Here is an 11,248-nt window from a genome sequence, read left to right as displayed (position 1 = left end):
TTACTTTTTGAACTAATATTTCCACTTCTTTTATTTGTTGTCAAGTTGAAGAAGATCATAATAATAACTCATATTTGAAAGATTTTCAATAGTATGCAAAAGTCCATTAGAAAATACACTACTGTGCATTGTAGCTGTAAAATAATCGTTCATTCTGAAAAATGGGTTGACTCAATGGTTCAACCGGTCGACCTATGACTCATTCATCACAACGGGTCAATAAAAAAAACTAGGTTTTAAAACACTGATTAAAACCAATTGCTAGTTGCAAAGCTTCCATAAGTTTGCTTTATAAAATATAAAATAGTTTGCAACAATAACCTACCTAGTGTTCGTTTGAATAGATCAGTTCGATTTGATCCAATCAAATGAATCGAAAATTGATTTCCGCTTTCAATACGTAGATTCAAATAGTTGGAACTAAATTAAATCCAACCCTTACAAACCAAATACGATTATATATGTATCTTTAACATTAATACATTTTAGTCGTAAAGTTTAATTTTATAAACTATTCAATTTTCTATATATGTATTGTTTAACATAATAATCAAATTCCAATCTTTTATTTGAAATAAAACAAAATTATTTTATTTATTGCTATTGTAGGAAATAAAGATCAGAAGATTGGTTGTAAGTACCAGTGGCGGACATTAGTGGAGTCTGGGGGTTCCGGACCATTGTTCCGATTCCGATAGTGTAATTTTTTTTTTTTCTATTAGATGCAACGTCTTGAAATACAAGTGCCACTATTAATTTAGATTTGTTCGGATTTTTTTTGGTGCCATCTTTACCTTACACTTTATGTGTTCGCCATTTGTAAGTACTATATCTCTTGCTATTCATATACCGACATGTGTTATTGGAAATATTTGTAAATGGTTTTGTGATTATGATTGTGATTGTTTCATTGTAGAATAAAATCTTTTGTGTTCAAAGTCCTTGAAGATTTAGATTCGTTATTTCTAGCTATCAAACGTTAAGTTTTTTGTACACGTATGAAGGCAAACTTTCTATATAATGTTATTAAATTAAACAATTATTAAAAAAGTAAAAGTTGGTTATTTCCAATTTTCATTTTATTACCCAAAACAAATCCAAAATGATAATTCGGTTTTGGCAAAACCAATCCAAAAATTTGTATATCAAAACCATTTAGTGTAATCGAAATTATCCATTTCGACTTGGTTTATCCCATATAAAATAATACTTATGAACCAAAGGCCATGGACCTATGATATCACCGACATAATCTGACTCTAATGAAAGACTTGGTTCTAAATTTACTTGGTCAATTAAGGGTGTGTTTGGGTTAGTTTTTTTTTTTATGGTAAAAATGATTTTTAAAAAAAAAAATGTAAGTGTTTGGATAAGAAAACCTGCTTTTCAGGAGTAAAATGGTTAAAAAGCTAAAAAACTATGATTTTCCAGTTTTTTGAAAATTTTATTTTTTCCTATCAAAAAAGTTGTTTTGAAAAGTGTTTTTTAACTATACAAACACTTTTTTTAGCTTATTAGCTTTTGGAAAAGCTAAAAAGCTAATAAACTGTTTTGAAAAGTTTTTGAAAAGTTTTTAGCTTATTAGCTTTTGAAAAGTTTCGCCATACACCCACTAAAGTTGAGAGTCTGCGACTGCGAAGCATTATGTACCCTCTGAAGATAAAGCTCAAGTGATGAGCTCCATAATCCACACATGTGATTCAGTGTTTGGCTTCGTTGCCAAGTCTTGGGACTTCGTTTCTAACTTCATCCGAAGCTCCACTTTTAACCTCATCCATAGTCTACAACTTTGCTCTTAAAGCTTCACATATAAACAACATTCAACAACTACACCAAGTGGCTTACCCAGGTGACCAAAGCATTGCACCAACAACTTCTTGAAGTACCATATGTTACAATGTGCAAACCACAATCCATTGGTACATGCTTTTATCAATTGATACTGTTTGGACCTAAACCCACCTATTGTTCTTTTCACCATGATATTCTTTTCTTATTTTTACCGGTAATTTTACGATATTCCTATAAAGCATAAACCAAGAACATTCTTTTGTTTGTTTGTTGCTTTTGAGGCAACAATGGACCCACAAAAGTCCTGTTAGGTTTTCTTTACAGCTGACCAATATATCATACTTAGAATATTAGGTCAAAAGAGACATTTAATAAAGAAAGTATTTGTATCATGGTTTTTATCAAACCAACCACGTGCAATCAAAATAACACACTGTCAAATCTTCCACGCCTTTTGTTTTTACTCTTTTACCACCTGTCTTTCAAAAACCATTGTTGCATAAGCAAACCATTTTTTCCCCAAAACAATCTAAAACTTCCAAGTTCAATAAATTAATAAAAATCATCAAAAAAAACCACCAAAGAAACATATTGCATAAGCAACAAGTCATATTTGATCTAATGATTTAACTGAGATTCAAACTACCAAACCCCATACCAACAAGAAATTATTTGTGCCAAACATAACGTACCATACCATGAAAGAACAAAGGCAGAAGATTCATATTATATCTACAATCTTACACACTACCATTCTCATTCTTTTATCTTTTTTTTTTTTTTTTGTTCCATTCCATATACTACAAATTTATTTATAAAACAGGTCCACAAGGACTAAAATAAATCAAAAAAACCCAACCAAAACCTAAACCCTTCACTACAACAACCCCAGTCAAACTATCCAAAGTCAAACTCACACAAGTACACCCTCTCTCTCTCTCTCTCTCTTAAAACTGGCAAGAAGTCCCCAACCTCTGTCTCAGCCTCTGCCCGACACTGCCCGACTTCCGCTGCCCGAACGCGGGCCCCAACAGCTCCTGAAATTTCTCCAAAAACATCCCCCACTCCTCCTCTTTCATATCCCCCAACTTCACAAAACAAGCACTCCCCGGAGCTTGCTCACTCGCACTCCTATGTTCACCTAAACTCAAATTCTTCTTCAACAACCTCGACACACAATGTACATCTCCCGATGCGCAAAGTACAACCTCCTCCTCATCTTCCTCCTCTTCCTCTTCAAGTTTCGAAAGCGGGTTTCTCCCATACCCGAATTGAAACGGAGAAATAGGGCTGATGTCATCAATCTCAAACACAATTCCATGATTTCCATCTTCTTGAAATTGAACTTGAACTTCTCTTTTCGGAGATGATGATGATAAGACAAAAGGTTCCCGGTTTTGGTTTTGGTTTTGGATTTTCTCCCGCTCAGCCACCACCGCCCGCCTTGCCGCCATGCACAGTGCCTCGAGTTCACTCGGCTCCTCCTCCCCCCGCCGGAACTCCCGGCTCATCATCTCCCCGATCTCCGCCAAACACAGCCCGAATCGAGCGCCTTCTTTCAGGAAAACAGTGGAGAGGATAAGAACACGGAGACACGCTTCACGGATCATCGGGAGCTCGGATTTCAAGATTTCAGAGTCACGAAACGGATCGAGTGATTCGATGTAATCGAGTTCATCTTCCGAGAATGGAATCGAAGATTGTGGCCAATGAATCCATTCGAAATACGGATCTTCTAAGTTTTCAGGTAAACAGAGTCCGTGATCAATCGGGATTAATTCAACTTGACCAAATTGCCCTCCACCAATTCGAACCAAAAGATTCCCCGCATGTCGGTCCGTGTTAAAGATCCGTATGTCTAAAATCCCGATACGATGCACGGATGAAACCGGGAAATTTGAAGTCCCGTGATCGCTCGCATCGTAATCGTGTGCGATAAATTGTTGGAAAGATGCAATTTTGCTGAAATGTTTCTTTTTGTTCTTGTCTCGGGTCCCACTTACATCATTGACATTGAAGATGGAGTGAGTGATTTTGACAAGGGCAGTAGGGGGGACATTAGCAAAGTGGTTGTGATCAAGAAGGTAAGCTGCAACCTCACGATAACCGGTTTCACCAACACGAACTGACCTTTTTAACCCTGGTTGACCAAGGGCTTTTCCTACAAACCCTTTTGGATTATTGGGTGCAAATGGTTCTTCATCTGTTGGTTTCACAATTGCGACACTTTCACCATTGATGTTTCTGAAGTAATAAGCGCCACCTAGGCCTCCGTGAACTGGAATCGGGTCGATTCCGTTTTTTAACGCGATTGCAATCTCCTTCACGAGTTCTTTAGTTTTTGTGAAATTACTAGAATGCCCCAGGATTTCAATGGGTCCGGATCTGTCTCTCTGTTGGATGTCTCTACCTGAAGGGGAAAGACATGGGCTTGAAGAGCTTCTGTGGATTAAGTTTCTTGTTAGGAGAAGAGGGGAATAGTTGCGAATGGCGCTTAAGTCGTTTTTCAAGATTAAATCTCCAAAAGTTAAAGAACTCTCTTCGGTTGGGACATTGAGGGCGATTTGTAACCTTCTTTTGACCATATGTGCGTTATCGTTTCGATCCAGATCCATTCCTAATACGCATCCGCTTTCTGTTTGAATGAAGATACGTCTTCTACCTGTGGTTTTCAGGTTCACTCCTTCCATTGTGTCGTTTCCATGGTGATTCCTTCCTACAGGACTCTTGAAAACTGATAGAGCCATTTGTGTTTGAACTGGGCTGTCTGGGTTACCAGACATGAACCAGTGGCAGAAAGGGGGTGATGGGAGCGAGGGTGAGGGTGAAGGTAGCGGAAGATGAAATCTTCCACTTCACTCTCACAAGTGATTCAGATCCTGAAGCTGGTTGCAGGCTATTAGTAGAGCGTGAAACGTGAACAATCATTAAACAGCAAAATTGAGTTTCATTTTGACACCATCCATTTGATCGAATCAAGTAGGTGCAGTTTCCCCTAATCTGTACACAAACATCAACAAGCGATATATAATTCGATCAGAGAAGACAGAGAAGAGATACGATCTCATCGAACTATGACAAATAACGAGATCGGAGCCAATCGAAATGAGTGTTATTCAGCTAGATTAGCATTCGAAGGTTCATGTTTGCATTTTTGAAACAAATATTCAAAGCGATAAGTCAACTTTCCGAGATCTGGAACTTCAAAATGATACTGTTCCCAAATCAATAAACATTAGCGCGAAAATTCATGGACAACAACTGTTACGGATTTGAAGTTTGCACGAAAAATGATCTAATAATCCGAAGAAGGTCAACATTTAACAGACGAAAGCAGGTCATCAGCTAAACCGAAGATAAGATCACTGACGACATACTTGTTTACAGGCTTAGAAGACGTAAACATTGGGGAAAAGGAAAACAAAGTAAACGATACGTTTGCAACAAGATAAACAAAAACCCTAAGTAAAAAAAACTCACCGATGAACCAGATCTGCAGGAGATTCATACACGGTAACGGAGGAAGAATCGAATTCAATCCAATCCAATCAAGATCCGGATAACAGAATCAATCCGAGAGATAACATGAAGGAAAAAAGGGTTTTTTACATCAAGATTCACATAATAGAAACCCTTTCTTCTTGTTGTTACTCGGAGTTCAATCACTCTCGAGTCTTCTTTCTCTAAAAATACTCCCTATCGACTCAGTCTCTCTCTCCGTATCTATATAGAGGTGAGGGCAGTGATACGTAAATTGGGCTTCAAAAATTCTTTTTAACTCCGGTTTTTGAGGAGTAAAAGCCTAGAGGGTTACTTTTATTACCCAATATTTCATAATTATTATTACTTATTTTTATACCAAATTGAGTGTGCTTTTATGTATTTTTCCATGTTTTTAATAAAAAACAATTCAAAAAATATATATTTTCTTATCTCATAACACAAAAATAAATTGAGAATTTATTTTCCCTAATAGGATTTTTAGGTCACATTCGCGTACCGACTAATACTCCTTTATGATCATAAAGTTGTCTTATGAATAGTATCAGGATTAAATATAAATCAATAAGTTATTCATCACATTTTTTATATATCTTGCCAAATTAACACAATACATTTTCTATATGTCTTGCCAAATTAACACAATCTAAATGGTTATCAAAATATTTTATCTTGATTTTTATTAAAAAAATATTTTTTTAATTTCGTAGTAAACAACAGTATATCACACTATAAAACTTTTTTCAAAACAATAATATCCTTCGAAACATCACAGTCATTATTAATATTTTACAGTGGGTACTTCATAACTGATAGTTATATGAGATTTTTTTTTAAAACAATTTAGGCTAGTTTAAGATTAGAAAAAAAAACGTAACTATTTTTGTCTTTTTCTTAATAAAAAATATTATATGTTATTATAAAACAAATGAAATATTTAATTCGATACTTTTAATACAAATTGTTATAATAAGAACATGTCCTAGTCGATCGATTATGAAACTGAAAAGCTTATAATTAATTTTATTTTAGAATATTATATGCTTTTGGATTCTTTTAAGAGTCTGTCGATTATTTATATGATCTCCTGTTAATCTTCCTTGATCTTTTGTATGGAAGGGTCTGGAAGGAGGTGATCTGTCCGTTGGATCAAATATGGGAAGTGATCTGCGCCGTTGGGAGGTGGTAAAAGAATGGTGACGTGGAGATAAGGGATTGGAGGTCAACGTCAACATAGTAGTAGATTGGTCATTGGTGTGTTGTTGGCTTGTTGCACGGGTTTTGTGCCCTCACTCCCATTGTGTGAATTTTATGAGATTTTCACCATCCCGTTTTAAGGATATATGACAATATTTTTTTATACCTGGATTTTGGTCATTTAATATATTTTTTTATCGACTTCAAAAAAAAAAACTTTATTTTTAGCTTAAAATAACTATTATTTTATTTTGTATTTATATTTTTTTGAATTTATTATAACAATTTAATTAATTATTAATAAAAAAAGACTCCACTCACCTACCATCGAATTTTTTTTTCTCTAACTTCTTGTCTATTGTTTTTTGGAAAATTAAGTAATCTAATTTTTTTGGTTGTTTTTTAAAAATATAACCCTTTTTTTTTACAAAATGTGGAATGGGGTATTCTGGACCCGATTTAATATTCGGTAAACGAATAGATAATTTTGACACGGTAATCTTATTTTCCTATAAAATCCTTTAAACTTGTTTCAGACTAGATTTCGTCATTTCTTTGTTTTAGATTATCCTATATTTCATTCCGGACACCTCTACAGTTGAAAATGTCTTCTAATAGAAGTGAAGAAATGCAGGTTTTTAATATAAGTTTCAAATTTGTATCTAATTATATGCATTTATTTTAGATTATATGTTAAAACATGTTTAGTTTACGTAATTATATAGGTATTATAGAGTTTTCTGTGAATTTTAATCTTGTTAAGGCAAGTATAAAATTACATGTACTTATACATTTTTACTATATCATAAATTGTTACCATTTCCTAATTTTCACTATTCCGAAACGTGTCCAAAATCCAAAAATCATGTCTGGAATACATAGAACTCTCCAAAATACAAGAAACCTTTCCGAAATTTTAGTCCGTAATTTATGGTTCGGACTACCGTTCTGGATTTTTTTTTCCAGAACATACATACAAAAATTCCTAATTAATAATTTTTTTGATTGTAGTACGATAGAACATACTAAGTAGTTGTTACTACAACTTGCATGCCTAAACTTGGGCTCGAAATTGTGGCGCACTTACAAAACCGACCAGTTTGAGGTGTGATGTTTAGGCAATCATGTTTTGGTGATTACGTAAACATGTCGATGGGTGTCGAATGTCACCATTTACTATGTCACTATCTTATGTGCAAGGAATTTACTACTTTTGATCCAGTTGACCTGCAAGAGCTTTTATTTCCAGTTGGAGACTATCGGGTTTGCTTTGACAGGAAATCATTATGCTTGCTCACCAGCTTGCGATTCGGGGATTACTTCCATCATAGTTCTGGTTTTGCAAATTTAGAGAACGTATGTTTCCATTTGTGTCATTTTCACATTCGGTAAGTGTGGCTGACCTTACGTACGTGTTCAATAACTTACTTGTAACATCCTAAAAATCAATGTAAGTTTTTTTCAATACCAACTAAAACCATAATTGTTTACAAAACATTGTTCCCAAATTAATAGTCACAAATCAGAGTATCCTAAAATCCAAAATCATAAAAACCAGAAGAATATGCAAGATCACACATTTGCTTTCCCCCGATCATCTAAAGTACCTTAAACATAAAACTGAAGCCGTAAGCCAAAGCTTAGTGAGTTCCCCTAAAGTACTGCACACAACCAAATAGATAACATCATGTATATATGAGCCTTCAACCTGACTAGACCACCATGTCGGGCCTACAACCTATCTGGACCGCTCAGCAAGCCTTCGGCCTGAATGGACCGTCGCGCAGGGCCTACAGCCTATCCGGACCGCTCTTCGGGTCTTTCAGCCTGACTGGACTGCCTCGCAGGCTTATAGTTTATCCAGACCGCCTAGGGTGTCTTGGCTTTCAGTACAAAGAGGGACCACCTCACCCTAACAAACTGTAACATGTCAACATGTACTATAACAATCAATAACCAACAAGTGCATATAATCATACATATCTACCAATCAAACGCATACTCGGTGAACACAAGTAATCATATTGATCTAACAATCTATCAAATACTCAGCATAACAGCAATCCAATATACCAGGATACAAAATCCAGTAGGCCGACTGTGGTGCCTTCGACCCATAAGTACAGCGAAGAAAACTCACCTCTTAGTCTGAAACAATAATTGAATAGGACACTACTCCGAATATTAGCTCTATCGGTCACCTATACATCGAAAAATGACCAAACTCAACTACTGTAACATCCCAAAAACACAGTCTGAAAATTTCGTTTAATTTAATGATAAAACCATAGTCAAGAAACCTCATATAGAAATCATAAGCAATGTATCTCAAAATATTATAACAACTGTCAAATATATCAGAGTATAAACATCCCAGGCTGAACAAATGGTGTGTGCATTGCAATCTTCCCGAGCTCCTCTTTTGAAAACTGAGTACCTGAAACCAAAACTAAAACTGTAAGCACGAAGCTTAGTGAGCTCCCCCAAACTACCACATACCATACAATAACATATAAACACATATTGGGCCTTGCCCACTGCATCGGGACGAAGCCCGAAAACTGCATCGGACCGAAGTCCGGAACTGACTGGGACCTTGTCCCCTGCATCGGACCGAAGTCCGGAACTGTCTGGGACCTTGTCCCCTGCATCGGACCGAAGTCCGGAACTAACTGCATCGGACTAAAGTCCGGAACTGACTGGGACCTTGTCCCCTGCATCGGACCAAAGTCCGGGACTAACTGCATCGGACCGAAGTCCAGAACTGACTGGGCATAGCATAGCATAGCAAAAACACATATCAAATAGCATAACACACATGATCATAAACTCATATACTGCATACTACGTCAGACCGTAGCCCATAACACTTAACACATAAATCATGTCTGAGCCACGAAGGCATCAAACAAACTAACAACTGCATCGGACCAAAATCCGGAAACTAATGCTACTAAACGGGCCGGCATTGTGGCCTTAGACCCGTTCCTACTGGAAGGAAACTCACCTCACATTGCTGAAGTCCCGCAGACACAATCCCACACTGCTGAAGTCCCGCAGACTCCACCCCAGCTGCTGGCTGACAGATTCCCGAACTGTCAACACCAAATAACACCCAATTAATAACTGGGTTCTAACACATAACTAAAAATACATGCTTTGGATAATTACTACATTACCCTTAGCTTGGCTTACCCAAGCCTAAGGCCCAATCCATAGGCCCAAAGTAAACTAGGGATCAAAGTCTATCATATGGCCCAATTGATCAGTCCAGTCCAACATGTATCATTCTAGGGCCTAATATCATACAACCATCTAGGCCCCAACTATGGCCCATCTATGGCCCAATTTTCCAAATTGGGCCCAATCCTTCATATGGGCCTTACCCTAATGCCCAACTAATTACTCTAGTCCATTTGATTATTCTCAGATGGCCCAATATAAAGCCCAAGTGAAATTAGGGTTTCACATCAAATGATAACTAGGGTTAAGTGTTTCTTACTTAATCCACTAAGGACTTAACACACTAGGGACTTAATCAATTAAGGACTTAATCCATTAAGTCCATTATTGCTTAGATTAATTTCTGCCAATGATTATTATTTAATATTTCACTTATTAGATAATTCTCGTGTGCCCTGATAAATTCCCAAATATTAATATTTTCTCAATTAGCTCATTAAGGACTTAGTCCATTAAGTTCTTTACTCTACTTGATAAATGACATGGAATAATTTGGGCTTAGTTCACAATCCAATCCCAATGGCCCAAAAGTGGGTCCAATAAGTCCAAGGCCCAAATACTCATAATTAGGGTTTTCCACCCAAACATGGCCCAATAGGCCCAAAACCAATCTCTAAGCCCATTAGGGTTTGCTAGCCGGGCACCACCCACTACCACCTCGGGTAGTGGTGGTTGATGGCGGCTCACGGCGGCGGCCACCACCTTACGGTGGTGGTTACTATTATTTTTATTATTCATGCTAATTACAATTACAAGGTTTTTGTCCAAAAATAAACACACACACACACTAACTAACACACACACACACTAAACAGCATAAACACACACACAACCACCTTGTGGTGGCCGGTGGTGGGAGATGGTGGCAGCCACCACCTCAAGGTGGTGGTTGTGGCTATTCTTTGAGAATTTCGGGTAAACAACACCCAAACACCACTTAACTGCAATAAACACACCCACACATACATTTTCTGTTGCAAACGAACTCCAGCCACCTACTTGGTGGCGTACAGTGGCGATGGTGACACGAGGAGGCGGCAACAGCAACACCAACGTCCGCAGCGGCGGTGCCATGATGGCTAGAAGATGGCGTTCAGGGGAGCCCACAACTTGCGAGTAACAAGAAACAGCGATGACAGCTCCGTCTTCGACCTACGACTTCCGCGATGGACACGAAACCCACACAATAACCACATAGTCGGCTGAAGAAATACAGAAGTGGTGGTGGCGCTCCGGTCGTGAAGTGGCGGCAACAGCAGCGACAGGGTTCACAGAAGCAACACCCGACACAGTGGCGAGTTATTCCGACTCCAATGGCAGCTAGGCGGCTGACGAGTTCACTGACGGTTGGCAGCAGGCGATGTCTAACATAAGAGGAGAAGAAGAATTGGCAACAGCGAGATCGACTATAGATGTCAGTTGATCGGAGCTTCCACCGGTTGGAGAACGAAAGGAAGTCCGGTGATGGCGGCTGAAAGGTTCTACCCGACGGCTGAGACTAGGTTTAGGGTTTGAG

General features: G+C 37.6%; 1 pseudogene across 1 annotated transcript; it reads right to left on the bottom strand.

The window, feature by feature from the left end:
• Nucleotides 1-2,490: 2,490 nt before the first annotated feature.
• LOC145012996 (phosphatidylinositol 4-kinase gamma 7 pseudogene) lies at nt 2,491-5,481 on the bottom strand (annotated as a pseudogene). Its single transcript, XR_013664787.1, has 2 exons — nt 5,272-5,481; nt 2,491-4,791 (listed from the first exon to the last, which is right to left on the bottom strand). The product of XR_013664787.1 is annotated as a phosphatidylinositol 4-kinase gamma 7 pseudogene (transcript).
• Between the last annotated feature and the right edge of the window lie 5,767 nt (nt 5,482-11,248).

Source organism: Lactuca saligna, chromosome 8 (assembly GCF_052625555.1).
Source record: "Lactuca saligna cultivar CGN05327 chromosome 8, ASM5262555v1, whole genome shotgun sequence".
NCBI lineage: Eukaryota > Viridiplantae > Streptophyta > Magnoliopsida > Asterales > Asteraceae > Lactuca > Lactuca saligna.
This window is presented reverse-complemented; position numbering and strand designations above follow the sequence as displayed.